Genomic DNA, 20,605 nt, shown 5'->3' on the forward strand with positions numbered 1-20,605 from the left:
TAAAGGAACCAGTGTTAAAAGTGTCTTGGGGTGCAGGCTCAGAACTGGCACCATCACTTTTCCTACACTCTATGGAACCAAAAACTTTTTCCAAGGCCCATCTTCCCAATAGGAAATTAAGTAAACTAGTGGTTACCAAAGAGGGGAGGTGCTAGGTGGTGGGAGAAATAGGTGAAGGGGATTAACAGGTACAGAATAGGGAATTCAGTCAATATTATTTTAATAACTTTATATGGTGACAGGTGGTAACTAAACTTATTTGGGGGATCATTTTGTAATGTCTGTAAATATAAAATCACTGTGATATACACCTAAAACTAATAGGATATTGTATGTCAATTATAAGTCAATCTTAAAAAGACATTTGCATACAATTGTTCTATAATTAGGATTGTTGCAAATAAAGAGAGCCAAAGAACTAGAATTGTTAGAAAAAACACAATATTTTAAAAAATTCTAACATGTATCTCCATTGCTTTCCAGTATTATTGATCTGTTTAAACCTTTATGCGTAAAATATGAAGGACATCATTTACTACAGCATCATATATGTTATTATTTTGCTAATCTTAAAGAATAACATACACATACAGTGTTTCCTACAGGAAGATGACTTGTATTAGATGCAGTTCCTGTACCCTAGGAGAAGTTTCATCTTTTTAAATGTTAGGCATGATGTTTTTCCATGTAATTTTAACCAGTTATATCTTCTCTATTCTGAAATAATCACTTGCATCCTCTGCCTTTTTATGTACTGTACACATAGCATTTGAATACTAATATTCTAGCTTCATATTTTTCGCACCTTGTTATCTGTATTTTATGTTTTCATTTCCTTGCCTTTGATGCTATATCTATCCTCTGCAATACATGCACTCATGCCATTGAGGCTTGCTGTGCTTGGAGTAGTTCTTGCAGAAGCCTTGCTCACACTGCTATGTAAAGCCGGTGACAGCCTGTTGTTTTATTTCTTGAATGGTGCTGACACTGTTGTTTTCTTTCTGAGACATTGTGTTTGTAGTTCAAGACAAGAAAAAACATGTTTCTTTTTTTAGCCTCTCATTTTAAATATATAGCATTTTGCTATTTGCAGTAAAAACTGTATTTATAACTCCTCCAGTCCGAGGAAGGACTGATGTATAGCTAAAACCGGAGTTTGGCTTCTTCGATTTCTATTTTAAATATAGGTCCTTCAAAACCAACATGTATCACAGTGACTTGGTATGTTAAAAAAAATAAAACAATTTTAGGAAGTGGGATGGATACAAAGCCAAATATTGACTGATTTACATGACGGAAGTATTAATAACACCAAGGAAGGGTTTACAAAAAGTCTCAGGGTTACTATGCCAGAATGCAGAGTCAAGTAAATTCACGCAAGATATAGAAAGAAAGGAAATTAAGATTATTGAGGTCAGTTTTTCAATAGAGACAGGTATGGACCTGAGCATGGCTTTAAATAAGTGATATGTAGTATAAGGTGTTCATATACACAGACAGAAGCCAAAGCATTGCATTCAGAATCAGGAATCTGGTTGGCTCCAGTATTAACTCACATCAGTGTTTCCTTTAGCAGAGTGAGAATCAAATGTTATAAGATAAAAATACTTGGAAGGCTTAAGGGTATAATAAAATACAATATTATGTGCTCATTATGTACTAACACTGGGCACAGTCTTTTAATTAATATAATTCATTGACAACAACCCTTTCAGTTATACATATATTTAACAGATAGTGATGACAGTAACGTAGGGGACGAAGTAGTCTAAAAATAGTGAATATGAAAATCAGTTTGTCCTATTCCAAAATTCGTTTTTTATCACTGTGGCACATTTCCTAGAAAGTAAGATTCTTTATATATGTTTATGAGATTTTTATAGTAAACAATTCCAAAATCTTGTGTTCTTGAGAGCAAGTTTGGTATGGAATAGTAGAGATGATGGTGCAATGATGATGATGATGATGAGGAGGAGGAGGAGGAACAGCTACAACTTCTATGTCATAGGTACTTTAATACATGTTTTATTTACCTTTCCCTCAACATTTTTCAAAGAGTCACATCAAAAAAGCATTGTTATATCCACTTGTCAAGGTAAAGAGAGGAGAGTTTACATACCTTATCCATGGTTATCCTAGCAATAAACAACTTAGCCACAGTTAAGTATGACTTACTCACTTATGAGCGTTAATTAATAAAATCATAAATAGTAATATGTTACTCAACTGTATCCCAAGGGCATAACCCATACCAAAATGCATGTCACACATGTCACTTTCACTAGTTTCACTATATTATTGGAATTAGTGAGTTCCTGTCAGTATAATGGAATATTCCCTTATAACTTGGATTGGATTCCATCCCAAACTTGTCTCAATTATTTTAGAGAAAAATCAGGGCCTTCAGTGCAATGTAAATGAAAATATTTTTTTTTAATATATTTTATTGATTCTCTACAGAGAGGAAGGGAGAGAGACAGAGAGCCAGAAACATCGATGAGAGAGAAACATCGACCAGCTGCCTCCCGCACATCTCCCACTGGGGATGCGCCCGCAACCCAGGCACATGCCCCTGACCGGAATCGAACCCGAGACCCCTCAGTCCGCAGGCCGACGCTCCATCCACCGAGCCAAACCGGCTGATAAAGAATTAAAAAAAAAAGACAGTGTAGAATTCATGGGATTAAATATCACTCTAAACACACCCACTTCCCAAAATACTGTATTCTTGCCACTCTTACATTCGGCAGTTTGGTGTTTGTTACTTCAATATTTTTTTCTTAATGCTTTTCTACTTTAGTTATATTTACTCTTTCTGTTGAACCTATTACACTAACTACCTTTTTATTCTTCAACAAAGTCTTTTTATTGTCACCACAATCCAGAGCGGAAGCCACACCAAAATACAAGCATGCCTTAGCTAGTGGGCCTCAGTCGGATTCGCCAAGACACATTCTGGTTTAGAAACTAGGTTGCTGGAAATGTCTCACCCTAATTCACCAGAGGAGAAACAGTTGGAGCTTGCTATGCTGCACTGAATTCTAAGACAGACTAATCAATCTAATTCCGTCTAAACCTATTTACCCTGTCCAAGAGATCTGCTAATGAGGAATGCCAGTAACTCCTAGTTCTTGACACTGATCTCCAAAAGTGAGTTAATGAACCAATTTAAAGGGACATGCTTGACATTTGCAAATTAGTTTTCCTTGCTTGTTGAGGCAGCTTTGTATTGTATGGAACTGATGTGGTTGTCATTAAACCATGCCTTTATGTGAGATTTTTATACTTCAGTAAACTTTAAAAGACATCTTAACTGAGTAGGTTTATGTTATCATTTTAAATGTGTTTTAAAAGTTTCTTTATTATTCATGATAATGACTTTAGAATTTTAAAAGTTTTATTCTTTTTATCCTCCACAATAATGTTGTGCAATTTTATGATGATCCCCATTCCCAATTGAAAATATACACATTTTACACAAAAGTGTGTATTATCAGTAATTACAGGTTGTTAAATGCTTTCACCAGCATGCACAGATGGGTTTTATGGCATAAATATTTGCCTCATAGGAAAAAATGGGGGGGAGGGGTGAGACATTCTATGTTTTCATGTAACAGAACATAATGTCTGTTCTTTAAAATCTACTCAGAAAAGAGGGGGAAAAACACAGCAAATCGGGTTTTTTTTTAAAGGTGACATAGTTTTGTTTAATTATAAAAGAAATATATTAATTCAAAAATAGAGAACATTTATCAAATTAATATATTTACAAAACATATGCACTGAGGATCTAAATATAGAAGAAAAAAGTATGTTTTTTTTGCCTGGGTTTAAATTAGGATGGAGAAGATGGACAACCCAAAAAACAAACAAATAAATAGAATTTTACATATGTTAACATATGAAATAAACCACTAGTGATTGAGAAAATTAATGAGAGATAAGGGAGGGCTTATTCTATCTTAATTAAAATGCTGTTTAATAGTATCAAAAGCATTGAACCAAGGAATTATAGGAGACAGTTCTCTATTTGCCTAAGGTGGAGAGTTGAAACTGAACCCCACATAAAGGTAAGAAAATAAATAAAAGATATGCATTCAGTTTAAGTATCAACTAGGAAAAGTTTCCAACAAGGAAGATAATGTGGAAACATGTCTCAACATGGGATCTAGGTAGAAATACAATGAGCAAACAAAATCTCTAACCTGAGATTTTGTAATGATACTTCTACTCTCTTGTGGGTTTGACTTTCTCTGATTTTTACACTGTCTTTATAGTCCAGGAAGTTCCAAACTGTTAATTTAAAGTGATTTTGGATTAAAGATCCTCTTTGGTACCCTCAACACAGACCCCATAGATTTTCCAGACATGAACCAGCAATGAGTCCACAATGTAAAGTTGTGATTAAGAAACATGTAACATATGACTACTTATGAAGTCAGCATAACTAACATATGAACAAATTAGGTTTCCAAGTAATAAACAATTATTAATTCATAATCACTTTATACACAACAACATGTTTAAAAGAAGAATACTTAGTCAAGCAATGAACAAAAGAAAAGAGGCAGATTAAAGAAAAAAGCAGGTAAATTTTCTAGTTATGCAGTAAAATTTAAAAATCAATTTATGGATCTAAAAGTATATCAGCAGTCTACCAATCCAATGAATAATATTGAAACAAAATGTAAACCTATTAATCAAAATAAACACATACAAAGAGAAAATCTCAATGATAGGTTAGGAGACAATGAATAGATTTAAAGATCTAGTTAGTATGAAAAAAAGCAATTGAGGGAAAGAGAGAGTTATGAAAGTCATTATTTAAAGTGATGGTGGCTAGAAATGATCTAGATAGAATCAAAGAGATTTTTAGATTTGGGAACCAGAAATCCCAAGCAAGAAGAATAAAAATGAATCCCTAGAGACCTAGGTGTCAGATTATATGGAGCCTTGTAAACCATGTGAAAATGTATTCTAAATTATATGTAATCCCAGGAATTTATAGTTAACATGATCTGATACATGAGTACTCACATGTGCATATGTGCATACACATAAATTATTACAGCTACTTGGTAGAGAAGAGATTGCAGGATGACAATTGTACAAAGAAAGGAGATCAAGAAGGAAGCTTCTACATCAGGTCAGGTAAATTGTATTCTTGTCTAGGGAGGTATTCCTTGAGACAAAGCCAAGTTGTTATGTTTACTTTATAATGTATTTATTTTTGCTACTATGAGAATCCTGTGGGAAATTAATGTTAGAATGTGTTTGGGAATCACAGGGAAAGTTAAATGAGAAATATTTGGAAATGAAAATTAAATATATAATATGAGAAAAAAGTACAATGTAGCCTTAAAACTCATTTTTTTAAAAAATTGATAAATGGTTCCTGCATGCTTCTCTTGGGCTTTCTTTCAAACTCAAATACTTGCTTACTGTCTGTGTTTGCAGTGGATCTTGATATATTCATTACGTGGCTAAGAAGCATGTTGATCTTTTCTGCCCTGGGCTTTATTCCTTGATAGGAAAAATAAATAATGAATGTAATTATTTTCTGTCCATCCTTAGTTCAGGATCATTACACTTAGACCTCATTTCTAATAAGATTAAAAAGAGATTGCCAAGTGAACCACAGCTCAAGTAGAGTTCCTAAGTATACAATAAAATACTACTTAATTTTATAAGATATAAATAATATTTAATGTCAACTTTACTCTTTCATATTATAAAGGTAATAGGCTTTTCTATAAAACCTAAATTGTTAGTATTCTTTGTGAATATCATCTTTTGTGTTCAAAGATCTTAAATTTGCTAGATGTTAAGCTTTTAAAATAAATAATGCACACAGAACTCAGGTTTAAAAAAAAACTATGCAAAAATTATGATGAGAATATATTTGTTTATTTAATGTATATACCTACTATCTGATATCATATAATTATTTTTATTTCGTCAAGTTAGTAAGCATTAGATACAATGAAATTAACTATGTCTGTAATTGAGTATTAACAGATTATACCATTACATGTTGCACAATTTCAACAATATATTTTAACTAGAGGCTCCGTGCACAAAAATTTGTGCACTCGGGGAGGGAGGTGTCCCTCAGCCCAGCCTATACCATCTCACAGTCTGGGACCCCTCGGGGGATGTCCACTTGCCAGCGGGGAGCAGGCCGAAGCTGCAGTTGGACATCCTTAGCACTCCTGAGGAGGCAGAGAGGCTCCCACCACCACCGCTGTGCTGGCAGCCATCAGCCTGGCTTGTGGCTGAGCAGAGCTCTCCCTGTGGGAGCACACTGACCACCAGGGGGCATCTCCTGCATTGAGCGTAGTGACCAGTCATTCCCAGTCGTTCTGCTGTTAGGGTCAATTTGCATATTACCCTTTTATTATATAGGATAGAGGCCTGGTGCACGGGGAGAGGGGGGTGGCTGATTTGCCCTGAAGGGTGTCCCGGATCAGGGTGGGGGTCCCACTGGGTGCCTGGCCAGCCTGGGTGAGGGGCTGAGGGCTGTTTGCAAGCTCACCACATCCCCTTCAGGGTGGGGGGCCCTACTGGGGTGCCTGGCCAGCCTGGGTAAGGGGCTGAGGGCCGTTTTCAGGCTGGCCACTCCCACGGGCTGGAAGCAGGTATCTGGGATTTATTTATCTTCTATAATTGAAACTTTGTAGCCTTGAGCGGAGCTCAGGGCTGGCCAGGGCAGGCAGGAAGCTTGGCTTCCTCCATCACCAGGGGCAACCCGAGCCTCCTGCTTGCTCCAGCTCCGTGGCCGTCGCCATCTTTGTGACGGAGTGAGGGTTAATTTGCATATTACTTTTATTATATAGGACAGTGTAAAAAATAACATCCTTGCTAATATTCATTTGGTACATTAATATTCTAAGCACCTTCAGACATGTACAAATCCTAGGAAATATTCATGTTCTGCATTATTTGGCATATAAATAAACTCAAAGTCAGTTTAAGTCCTATATTTTGTCATGTCTCATCATTTCATCTCTCAACTTATTTTATTCTCTCTCACTACTCAGCACTCCTTTTAGGCCCTTTATACTTTGGAAATGATTTTTGAAAATAATAAGAACATTTATAGCATGCTTTTTGTGCTATCATTAATCCTCTTGTGTATCTTCAGAAGATACTTCTGGTGAACTTTTACTTACCATTTCCCTTGAGTGTGCATTTCTTGATGTTTCCTCCTAGTCTCATCTCCAGATCTAACATAACCACTTGTGAGTTGTGCTCATTCACAAGGCATTGCAATTAATTGTTTGCTTGCTTCTCTGTTATATTGTGGCTTCATTAAGGGTGGCAATTTTTCTCAGATTTCAGTTAATTCTTGGATACATGAGGTGAATGAAATATTCATTAAAATACATTATTTTTCATAGAATATTATTTTAGTGATGATGGTGCATGTGCTTATAATTATATCATACATCTTTTTTCACAGTGAAATTTTCCTAAGTATATTTTTCAATGGGCTATTCAAAAAGTGAAATGTGTTGTAACACATGAGAATTTTTTTCTATTGCAGAAAAAGTTATAAACTCAGTTTGAGAAAAGTTATTCATGATATTTTACAAATTTGTGACATTCCATTTTATTTTTATTAGAATTAATTTTTGAAAACTAAGTTTAAATTAATTATTTTGATACAATTTCCCTATCATTTGTTTGGGTTCAGTGACAACTTTAAAAAGTTTTGAGGAGCCCTAGCTGGTTTTGTTCAGTGGATAGAATGTCGACCCTCAGACTCAGGGGTCCTGGGTTCAATTCCAGTCAAGTTCACATGCCGGGTTGTGGGCTCGGTCCCCAGTGGGGGGCGTGGCGTGCAGGAGGCAGCCGATCGGTGGTTTTCTTTCATCATTGATGTTTCTATCTCTCTTTCCCTCTTTCTTCCTCTCTGAAATTAATAAAAATACATATAAAAAATAAAATGGATATATTTATTTTTTAAAAATAAATAAAATAAAAAATTTTGAGGTAACAGTAATATAACATTATTTAATTTTCAGGTACACAACATTATAATTTGATATGTGTGTTCACTATAGCATCCTCACCACCAAAAGTCTAGTTTCTGTGAAAAAGAACAAAGCTGGAATTATCATATTTATTGATTTCAAACTATTCTACAAAGCTACAGTAATCAAAACAGCATGGTCCTGGAAAAAATAAAACCCCACAAACCAACATCAAAAGACACACAGAGGAGTGGAACAGAATTGAGAGCCGAGATATAAACCCATACAACTTCTTTACAACAAAGAAGGAAAAATAAAAGTCTTTTTAATAAATGGTGCTGGGAAGACATCCATTTTTTATAACTTTCTTCAACTGTAGAAATTCAGTCATAATATACAATTAGAGAAAGAGAAGGTTAAATCTGGAGTGATTGTAAAAAAAAAAGAAAGCAAACTCATAGACAGTTACTACTCTGACAACTGCGTCAGGTAGGAATGATTTCAGCTGCAAATAAAGTGTAATCCAACCAGGAGCAACTTAAATGGGAAGGTTTCAGTTTTCCTTGCATGAAGGAAAAAATATAGACAATTACTGCTGCTCTCTCAGCTCTCAGTGGTACCAGGCCATTGGGAAAACATATCTGAAATCCATGTGAGCTTTCTCTAATGGCTGCAAGGTGGCTTCAGTCTTTGGCATCACCTGTCCAATGAAGCAGGAGAAAGGCATGCGTTTTTCCATTTTAGTTTAAAAAAATAATGAAAATACAGACTTCTGACTCGTAGAACAGACATGTTGACCAGAAATATATCACTTGGCTAATTTCAGTTCAAGGTGCCCTTGGGAAGGAAGGCAAGAAAAGCATGCTGGCTGGCAGTAGTCATTTGGATACTCACACTGCAGTGTCTGCCCTAACAAGCTCCTCAAAGTTCTCATGAACTGACCGCTGCTATTGGAAAGAATGGTTCTACTCTCTCACTTCTTTATTTAAAGTACTTATGTTACAGTTTCAAAAACTACCCTATCAATATATTAGCTTTAATAAGGGAAAAATAAAGTTAACATAAAAATTGTTGGCTAAAATATGCCTTGAAAGGTACTAAAAGGCTAATGTGCTCCCTTGTTCACTTTTTTCTCTCCCACTCTTCCATGCATTGCTTTTGTTTTTTCCATTTACTTATGTACTTTTTAGAAGATATAAGAAAATGATGTGGATTGTTTAGCAAGAAAGAGAAAAAAATCAGTTGTTTTCCTTCCCCCCCCCATCTTTAATGGCATACAGTTGACGAATCAATTTGTAGATATTTAATGAGAACAGTGTGATAATTTTGGTATACTTTGTAAAATGATTACCACAATCAGGTTAATTAACAAAACCATCACTTCACATACTTTTGTTGTTTAGTGGTGAGAATGCTTAAGGTCTACTCTCTTAGCAAATTACAAGTACACAAGACTATTATTAATTATAGTAACTATGATGTACATTAAATCCTCAGAGATTATTCATCTCATTATGAAGTCTTGTACATTTTGATAGCATCTCCTTGGTAACTACTATTTAACTCCCTCTTTCTATGAGTTTGACTTTTTCTTTTTTAGATTCCATATACAAGTGAGATCATATAGTATTTGTTTTTCTCTGACTAATTTCACTTAGCAGAATGCCTTCTAGATTCATCCATTTTATTGCAAATGGTAGTATTTTCTTCTTTCTCATGTCTGAATAATATTCATATATATATATATATATATATATACATATATATATATATATATACATATATACATATATATGTACTTTACGTGTGTGTGTGTGTGTGTGTGTGTGTGTGTGTGTGTGAAAATCTTCTTTAGCCATTCACCTGTTGACAGATACTTAGGCTGTTTCTATACCTTCATTATTGTGACTAAGAATGAAATGAAATGCAATGAAGGTGGGAGTGCAGATATCTCTTCACTGTTCTGATCTCATTTACATTAGATACCTAGGCGTGGGATTGCTGGATGGTAATTCTGTTTTGACTTTTTTTGTTTTTATTTTTTAAGGAACCTTTATATCCCATAGTGTCTTTTAAAATTTACACTTCAAAGGACTTGTATGCATGCATATAAGCGTAACCAATGGACATAAGACACTGGGGGGTAGGGGAGGCCAGGGGATTGTCAAGGCAGGGAAAAAAAGGAGACATATGTAATACTCTTTGTAATACTTTAAGCAACAAAACAATTAAAAAAAAGAAAATTTACACTTCCACTAACAGGTTCCTTATTGCCACATCTTTACCAGTATTTGTTGTTGCCTTTTTATTAAAGTGATCCTAATATGTGTGAGGTGATATCTCCTTGTAGTTTTGATTTACATTTCCTGATTGTAAGTGGCATAGAGCACCTTTTCCCGTATCTTTTGGTCATCTTTATGTCTTCTTTAAAAAAATCTCTATTCAAGACATTTGCTTGTTTTTAAATTGGATTATTTGATATTTCGCTCTAGATTATAAGTTCCTTATATATTTTTTATAATAACCTCATATTAGATATATGATTTATAAATACTTTCTCCCCTTTTACAGACTGCCTTTTTATTTCTTTGATGGTTTTCTTTTCTGAGCTGTAGATTGCCTTTTCATTTATTATTTTTTTGTTTTCTTTTCTTTGCTATGCTGAGGCTTTTTAGTTTAATGTCCTACTTGATTATTTTCCTTTTAGACCTGTGCTTTTGATATTACATTTATTTTTTTGCCAAGATTAATGTCAAGGAGCCTTTTCTCTATTTTCTAGGAGGTTTGAGGTTACAGGGTTATACTTAAGTCTTTAATACATTTTGAGTTAATATTTGTGAGTGGTCCAATGTTATTCTTTAGCATGTGGGTATCTAGTTTTAAGGAAGAGACTATACATTCCCCCTTGTGTGTTCTTAAACCCCTTGTCAAATATTAGTGGAAAGTATATGTGTGGTTTTTATGTCTGGGCTCTCTATTTTCCATTGCTCTATGTGTCTCTTTTGATGCCAATACCATAAAGTGTGAGGCCTCCATCTTTATTCTTCTTTCTTAAGATTGCGTTGGCTATGGGCTTTTTTTGTTGTTTCATATAAATTTTAGGGTTTTATTTCATTTCTATAAAAATACCTTTGTAATTTTGGCAGGGATTTCATTGAATCTGTACATTACTTTGGGCACTATGGACATCTTAACAATATTAATTTATGGAATTAAAACCTGCTAATTAATTTCATTTCCTTCAGGTTTTAAAATCTCTGTTTAAAAATAATCATTATTGGGTAAGTCATGAGTTTTTCTTCTCATTTTACTCTTTCCTTCAGTCAAGAGGTGCCTATGTATAGCAGAAAGCTTTGGAGATGCCAGGGAGCACCTCATATTTGCATGTGTATTCTTGTTTTGATGTCTACCAAGGTAGGAAACCATAATTTTAAGTGGGAGATTCAGTAAAGAAAGGCATTCTGGAACACTTAAATGAACAGAGAATGTTAGAGATGTGCATTGAAGGCAAAGAAAATACATACAAATAGTGGAGGATGACTTGTATTGTGGTCTAACGGAGAACAAGATTAGGAATGGCAGTGGTCAGCCTGAATGATACACTGTAGGAGGAAGCTGTGGACAGACAGTGGGGGTTCATGGTGATCTAAGATACATATGAAAAGCAGAGAAAATAAGGTACCAGAATATTCATATTTTTCACTTACCTTGAACTTATTATTACTCCTTCCCACTATCTATTATTACTGAATGGAGCCAATTTAGCTGTACTAGTATCTCCTGTTGCTATAAAAAGGACACAACTTTTCTGTTTTAGTTCTGCTCACCTAAAGTTGTATAGCATGTACAACTTTTTCCTATACCCAATCTACTATGTGGCGCTACTACTCAAGATCCTTGTTCTGTCATTTCTAAGTCACCTAATCTGCTGAGTTCCTAAGGGAGTAAATCTACAGAAATAGAAATGCTGGGAGTGAGGTAAGGCCTGCCTCAGCACTATTTTCAATTTGACCTAACTATAGTGCAGCTGTTTATCTGAGCATTTTCTTATATTTCCAAGACAGATGAAGAGGATTCAAATGACATATTAGTCTACCTCATGGGCACTATAAAAAAGTTAAAGTTTAAAGTGTTCCCAGATCCAGTCCTCTGGGAAATACTTTACACTTGATAGACTATCTTGATATGCTATCAATGCTCTCAAAGTCCCTGAAATTTTAGGTTAATAGATATTATCATACATAATAACAAAATAAGCCCAACTACAAATCTTTGCTACAAGAGCACTTTGGTGGTTCCTGAAACTAATTAAAACAATTTATAAAAATAAGTTATGTCACAGTAATTCCTGATTCATGTGGTGTAGCAAATAAACTAACCCCTTTTAAGGTAAAATATGAAAAATACTTTATATTATACCAAAATATTTAAACTAAACTCCCTAAAATAAAGATATATTTCTCTTCAACTCTATAAAAATAAACCACACTATAAAAACTCGAAAATCTTAAAAAGCTATAATAGTTTCATAATCTCTAGCACCTCTATTAAGGCTGGTTGTGCTTTTACCTGTATTCAGAATTTGTAAAAGACATCTCTTTAAATAATAATTTTATAATTTTGAGGACTGTATGTATTTCCTGGGAAGAGAACCATTAATGAACAAACTGAACTACCAAGCAAAATAGAGACAGACTTAGACATAGAGAGCAGGCAGATAGCTCTGGTAGAGGGGGTTGGGGGTGTTGGGAGTGTGGACGGATGGAGCAAAAAGAGAGAACTCATGGACATGGACAATGGTGTGGTGATTGCAGAGGAGTGAGGGAGTGGGTGGAGGTGGAAGAGGGCATAGAGAGAATAAATGGTGATGTAAAATAAGTAAAATAAAAATGAATGAATGAATGAATGAATGAATGAAAGGCTGTTGTTTGAAACAGTGAAGTGATCTCTCTTTTTCTTTGAAAATACTTTAGAAGCGATATAAAAAATTCAGGATACTGTAAAAAATTCAGCACACTTAGGTGATTGAACTCATTTACATTTATATTCCATTCCATTTTTATGTACTCAATTAGGGAACACATTGTAGTTTTTAAAGGTAAAATGCTATATGTGTGTGTTTCTGGATATTTAAAGGAAATATATATATGGCTCAGTGTTTCTTAAAGAATGTTCTAGGAAGTGTGAAAAAGCCCTCGCCGGTTTGGCTCAGTAGTTAGAGTGTTGGCTGATGGACTGAAAGGCAACAGGTTTAATTCTTGACAAGGGCAAGTGCCTTGGTTATAGGCTCAATCCCCGCCCAGGGCCATGTGCAGGAGGCAACCAGTCCATGTGTCTCTCTCATATGACTGTTTCTTTCTCTGTTTCTCCCCCTCCCTTCCACTCTCTCTAAGAATCAATGGGGACAAAATATCCTCAGGTGAGGCAAATAAAAAAGAAGTGTGAAAAAAGAAAATAGTGTAACTTACTCAGGAAATACGGTGCCTTCTAGGTTAAGTTCTATTTTTAATACTGTCTTCCATTACTCAAATTACCTTTCTTCTCACTATTCACAAAGGCCAACCTAGTCAAGCTGAGAAACCGCTGTCCTTAAAGCTATTGCATATTCAAATTTCACTGTTCAATTAATTTCTTGCCACTATAAGTGGGTTATATGTGACAATGGAGGACAAACCCATTAAAAATATAGCTATACTTATATGATTCAATATCCAAGAATGATTTTGAAAAATTTACTTTTCTTAAAAGAATATCGCCATGTATTTCTCTGTGTTTTGAAAATGTTTGCTCACTGCAAACTAAAAAAGAAAAGTTCTATAATATACATCAGAAAATCACTATTGTTTTAAGAAATATTTTAATACTACCAACTCATATATTTTAACAACTAAAGTTATTTAGAGGTGATAATAATATTAATTACAAAGGTGAAGAAGGAGGAGGAGGAGGAGGAAGGGGAAGAGGAAAGAAGGAAGAGGAAGAGAGAGAGGAGGTAGAGGAGCTAGAGTAAGAGAAGAATTGTTTTTCCAATACTCTTCTCATTTAATTCTATGTTCTCTGAGACCTTTGTCTTCCTCTTTATTTTAACACTAGGGACCCAGTGCACAAATTCATGCACCTTACAAGGAACAGCGGGCCATGAGGCTGCGGTGGGCACAGGGGCGGGTCTCGGCCCATCCTCTGCGCCCCGGCCCAGCCCCTCCTGCCACAGTTCCCAGTCCCCTGTATGCCAGCAGACCCACCCCGCCCCCACTGCTCCCACGCAGTGATGGCGCCGGCACCGCTCACACCCACTGATGTCGCAGAGAAATTGGGGCCAACGCCAGCAGCGGGTGCGAGTAGTCACTGCTGCCCCGATCGCCCCTCAGGAGCAGAGGGAGGTGGAGAAGCCTCAAGGGCAATCGGGGCTGGTACCATCAGCGGGTGCAAGAGGCAGCTGCCATCCCTGATCGCCCCTCAGCAGCAGGGGGAGGTGGAAAAGCCCTGAGGGGCGATTGGGATCGGCAACTGCGGCTCACACCTGCTGACAGCGTCTAGTGATCAGAGCCGGCGCTGGCAGAGGGTGCGAGCAGAAGCTCCGGCGCCCGCAGCAGGTGCAAGTGGAGTGGAGCCAGCACAGCAGCAGGTGCGAGCACCAGATGGGACTGTAGCATGCAGGAGCAAAGAATTTTCAGTAACCACCAGAGGCTCGTCCTGATGACAGTAACCAGTGCCCCGCCTTGGTCTGGCACCCCCACTCACCTGCTCCATCATCCCGCTGCAGCCAATGCCCGCCATGTTCCGGGCCCTGCCGCCTGCTGCCAACACCTACCGTGTTCTGTGCATGCCACCTGGTGGTCAGCACACATCATAGCAACTGGTTGTTTGGTTCAGTTGTTCTGCCATTCAATCTATTTGCATATTAGGGTTTTATATATAAAGATGTTCAGTGTGTTTTTGCTAGCACTATGCTGCAGATGTCCATGCTTGCATGGTAAAATGAACAGGAAATATCTGTTTTCTTTGTATTTTTCCTTTCTGACATCCAAGCATGAGCAAAAATGTACATAAGCAAATGAGCCAAATGATTGTGGGTAATTAGTTGGTGAAATATATGAAAGCAAATTATTTGTTATATATAAGCAGAGGGGTTTTATTGGTGTTTGTTTGTTTGTTTCCAAAAAATTTACCTGGAGCCAGACAACTAGGATACTCCTTGAAATTTCGCCAATTATAAGTCAACTCTGAGCATTTCTGCAAGAAGTTTACAAAAGGTTCAAATGGTTTTGTGGTTTTGAAAATGTTGTGATTTTATCATAATGTTCATCTACTGATATTAAAATAATGTAGTAATTTGATCTCTTTTAAATGATAACTTTAGATTAGGCTTTTATCACAGTATTTGGTATCATTTTGAACTCTATAATGAGGTAATGGATCTCATTGTTATTGTGTGCCAATTTCAAGATACATAATTTGCTTTATTTATCACTCTTTATAATCACCATGGGTGATGACTTCAGTTTTAATGTAGTTCTGTTTTTGATTAGTGTAATGTCATTTCCAAGTTTCATTATCTACAAAGGATAGAACTGTGTCTCTCTGCCTGTCAAGTGTCTCACTTTACATGAACATGGAATTCACTTTGAAGAGTCTATTAAAACAACTTTCATTAAATCACCCTTGCTTAAATAAAATGAGCTGTTATTTTGAAAAATTACACATATGATAATAAGAATCCTTAGTTGGGGAGTTTAAAGTACTAACAGATCTAGGTCAGAATTTTATTAGTTGTCAAATACAAAATCAGGAAAAACAAATTGCTTACCACTTAGCCTCATCTACTAATATAACCTCCAGTCCACAGAAACATCTTACTGCTGTTAGTTCCATATTTGCCTTCCAGATCTTCACAGAGGCCTCATGGAAGAGTGACATTCATAAAGTCAGACCTAGCTGCATTCCTAGGTCTACCACTTACTACCAATTTTTCTTAGAAAAATTACTCATTTTCAGGTTCTCATCCATATAATGAAAATAGTTCTTAGAGTTACTTTGAAGTGATAATATATGTGAAAGCACCTAACATAATATCACCTAATAGATTCAATTTAAGTCTTTTAATCTACAATTGTATCAAGCTATTTTTTACCTTTACTTATTATTTGTCAGTTTTTTTCTCTTAATTGTCTATTAAAACATTTTCAATTTTCACAAAATTTCTACTAATTAGGATGAACTAGGAGTAGATTGTTTGGCTAGGGGAGGAATAATATCCCCTTTTCTCTTTACTCTGTTACATATTGCACATTGTAACATTCTCAGATCATTTCAGAAGGAAGATTACATTATTGGGAGATCAGGTAGTAGACATTGCTTTTTCTTTCTCACTGGCAAACATTGATTCATTTGCATAAGCATCATTATATTATACTCAACTAAAAATATTTGGTTTTTCTAACCTTTTTATTTTGGGCCTTTTTCAATATTCCTGGATCATCTGGTATAATCAGTATTCTGTAAATTATGACCACTCTGCTTCAATTATGTGGGGATTTTTCCTTTAAATGCTTCCTGTACCTACTCATACCTTTCTTTAATTCGTTGAAGAACTCTTCTACCTCCTTTTAATCTTCCAGATTTATTTCCCAAATGTTCAAGGACATTTCTCAATGTGTCAATTATTGTAATTGATCTAATTTAAAAGTTTACATGGTCATGAATGAATTGATGTCCAGCTACAATTTGAAATAAATGATTTCTTATAGTTAACTTTCACAAAACTATGATTTATGGTTTTGAATGGTATAGCTTTTTGTTATTGTCATCTTGGCTTAGCATCTAATGTTTTCTCTTTGGCAAGATTGTAGTTTCCTTCTGGAGTTTACGCTACTAATTACTTTTAAAATATAGATGAATTCCTAGTCACTGTTTTGATGAGGTCACTGTTTTCTCTGTAACTGTATAAAGTCAGGCAGCTACAGTATATATTTCAGTATTCTCTCACTAATTATTCTTCACATTTAAAACTAAAACTCCCACTTACTGATTACTTATGGAGGGCTTGGCACATTGTTTAATGTATTTAATCCTCAAAAAATTCTAGGTGAAATAGATATTAGTACCCTTGTCTTAAAGTTGAAGATAGAGGCTTGCATACTTTCAGAAATATCTATAATAATAAAAGCATAATATGCTAATTAGACCGGACATCCTTCTGGACGTCCTTCCACACAAACCTTCCGGACAAAGCCTGGGCTGCAAGGGAAGCCTGGGTGGGTCCCAGGTGTCAGAGGGAAGCCAGTGCCAGCAGTCGGGAGAAGGGAGGCCTACTCTTGCATGAATTTCGTGCATCATGCCTCTAGTGTCTTATAAATATCAGTGATGGGATGCAAGTGCTTGTCCTTGTAACCCTAAAGTAGGTGGTCATCTTTCCCTACTTTTTGCTAATGTTTATGTTTATATATGACCAGAAAGTTGAAGCCCCACATGTTTGGGTAACATGAGGAATCTCCAAAGCAATTCAAGGTTACCAGAAATATGCCATGGGTATCTTCACCAAAGAGTTCTGGAGGTAACACAATAAAAAAATAGAGAATTGGCATTTATTTTTTAAGTTCCATTTTTACTACAGAATGACTTATTAGAGCATTCGTATGATAGGGGTGGAGATCAGGTAGGGAAAAAGTAGATTGTTTTTCTAGCTGCTGGAGTCTGTTTTATGTAGAAGATAATGAGAATCCATTTCCAAAAATATGATAAAATATCGTCTCAATCAGTGGAACTAAAAGAGCTCCAAAAAGCTTTCCAAAGACTTCTACTATATATAACCGTCTTTTTAGTATTTAACTACTTGTGTTATTCATTGATGAAATGTTAGCTTGGTAAAAGTTCTCTAACTTTGACTAGTTTCATGAGTGTTCGTTATACATTCAGTCACTGGTAATTTGAAATAATTTTAAATGATACTATTTTTATAGCATACCTATTCTTCATTTGGCATTCTACCAAATATATTCTATGGTATTAAGTGTATCTTATGACACATAACTGCTGATTTGTATATACAGCCAAACAGTTCTTTGTTCAAATGTGTAAGTAATTCTTAACTATTGAACATTACAAAAATATGTCAGAAAATGTGTTTTTTTATGCTCTAGCTACCAAGAGATGATCATGTAAAAATGTGAGAGATTATTAAAATTAGGATATTTTCCAGTAAAAAAGTATTTGGATAAATCTACTACATTTCTGGTTATCATTTTCTTCATGTGCTTAATGAAGAATTTAGAATAGAGGTTTTCAAAGATCACATTTTGCTTAATATGTATCAAAGATGATATTTTTGCAATGATGAGAATAACTCAAAGTATATTTTTAAGACATTTGAATAATGACATCTGTGAATACACCGACAGTCTTAGGTTGCGTGTGCTACTGTAACAAAATACCCTCTCACACTTCCGGAGGCTGGAAGTCCAAGACCAGGTGTGGGTGATTTGGTTCCTGGTGAGTACTCTCTCCCTGGCTTGCAGAGGCTCACCTTCCATCTGTGTGTCGCACTACTTTCTCTGGTATGGACAGCTACCTCTTTTCTCCTCTCTCCATAATGCCATTAATTCCATTATGAGGGCCCCACCTCATGACCGAATTTAGTCCTAGTTATCTCCCAAAGTCCCCATCTTTAGCTGGCATCACATTTGAGGTTAGGGCTTCAACTTAGAGTAACTGAATCTCTTCTAACTACCTTTGACTCAATTGTGTTATGGATTAGCTAGAAATTATTTTCTGATTTTACTTCTCAAACACTGACTTTCTGAAAACATGAATCTTCAAACAACTGAGAAATATAAATAAAATGATTCATTAAAATAAGTGTCCTTAAAAGTGTGCAATTATATAAATTATAGCTACATTGTATGTAATGTATGGCTATATACTGTGTTTTAAAAGCAGCTATTAGAAAAGTGCATATAATCTCCATTTCTTAATTCATAAAAAAGAGAAATTAGCTATTCTACCTGAAATTGCCTAAAACATGAAATAGTTGTTTTGAATGTGATGAATGAGCAGGTGGCTAAGCAATGCGTTTTGAGGGAGCAGGGTGAATTCACACTGAGGCTAACAACGCCTTTTATTGATAATCTTCTACCATCTGTTCTGAAGATTTAATCATACAAAGAAAAAGGCAGGTGAAAAGAAAAATGAAAATAAGTGGCAATACTTACACTATGAATCATGCTGTGCTTTTGCAAAGTAGATCAGTGCTACTGTTGCTTTGAAAACCATTACAATGTTTGGACCAGGAAAGCTGATAGTTAACTTCCATTGTTGGTCCATTTGCTGATATGGACAGGAAGGAGCTTCCAGAAATGTCAGTTGAAAGGTTGGGGAAACAGTCCTAATATAATTTAACATTTGTATGGGCTGACACTTTCCGTCTGGTAAAAAGAAAATAATAATTTTGTGCTCCTGAGCATCTCGATTAGTATAAGTGAACAGGCAAAGTAGTAATATAAATAGAAGAGAAAACCTATGAAAGTTTACAATGTTAAAAACTGAGTTGCCACATTAACAGGTACTTGGGCAGAGCTCTTGAAAGGGAGTAATCAGTAAGTCAAGGTAAGACTAAATCTGGAAGACAAAAGGACAAGGGCCTTCCCAGTGAAATCAAAGAAAAATAGAGCTCTTATGTATAAAGAATCAAAGAAAAGGACTAAAGAAATGGACGTGTGTGTGTGTGTGTGTTTGTGTGTGTGTGTGTGTGTAAATTGAGGTGAATTAATAGATAAGGTACTACCCAGAGCTAGGAGCCATAATAGAAAAGTGTTTCAAGAAGTGTGGCTCAGTGGTTGAGCGTGGACCTATGAACCAAGGAGGTCACGGTTTGATTCCTAGTTAGGGCATATGCTTGGGTTGTGGGCTCGATCATCAGTATAGGGCATGCAGGAGGCAACCAATCAATGATTCTTTCTCCCTTCCTCTTTGAAATCAATAAAAATGTGTTTTTTTAAAAAAAAAAGGTGCCAAAAAAAGAGGTGCCAAATAGGTTGAATTCTAAAAAGAAAACAAAGCTATCTAAGATGATTATTATTATTAGGATAAGAAGTACTGTCTTTTAGAGTGATAATTCAAACGACAGATGTTGATATTGAATTCTGGAATGTTGAACTGTGAACTTAAGTGAACTCTTTAACCCAAAAAAAACAGTAAATATGGAGCGAAGATCAACCATTTCAGAATTCTGTAATTAGTCAAAGTCACAGAACTAAGTGAAACTCTGTCTAAGAGAAATGTTGGAATTCCAGTAAGACAGTAGACTCTGTGATGTTTCAAACTGGGGCAATTCCCATCCCTTCTCCCTTTCTGGCTCATTAGCACAGTGACCAAAATCTAGCAGCATTGCAGATAATGGAGAGCTTTAACCACATGGATAGTTCTGTATAAAGCCCTATGCTCAGAGCGTAGTCAATATTTTTCCAAAGTTACATCTTCCTGGGAAATCTCTAGTATCAAAGAATAGTAGTTGTTTGATTTGAATGAGTTCAGAAGTGGTAAAAGAAGTGTACTCCAAGGCATTATTGAAGAATAGCAAACTGCTGACAACATCTTCCTTGCCTGAGGCTGCTTCTAGCTTGCTGGAAGGAGTT

The sequence above is a fragment of the Myotis lucifugus genome, unplaced genomic scaffold (assembly GCF_000147115.1).
Source record: "Myotis lucifugus unplaced genomic scaffold, Myoluc2.0 scaffold_139, whole genome shotgun sequence".
NCBI classification, from domain to species: domain Eukaryota; kingdom Metazoa; phylum Chordata; class Mammalia; order Chiroptera; family Vespertilionidae; genus Myotis; species Myotis lucifugus.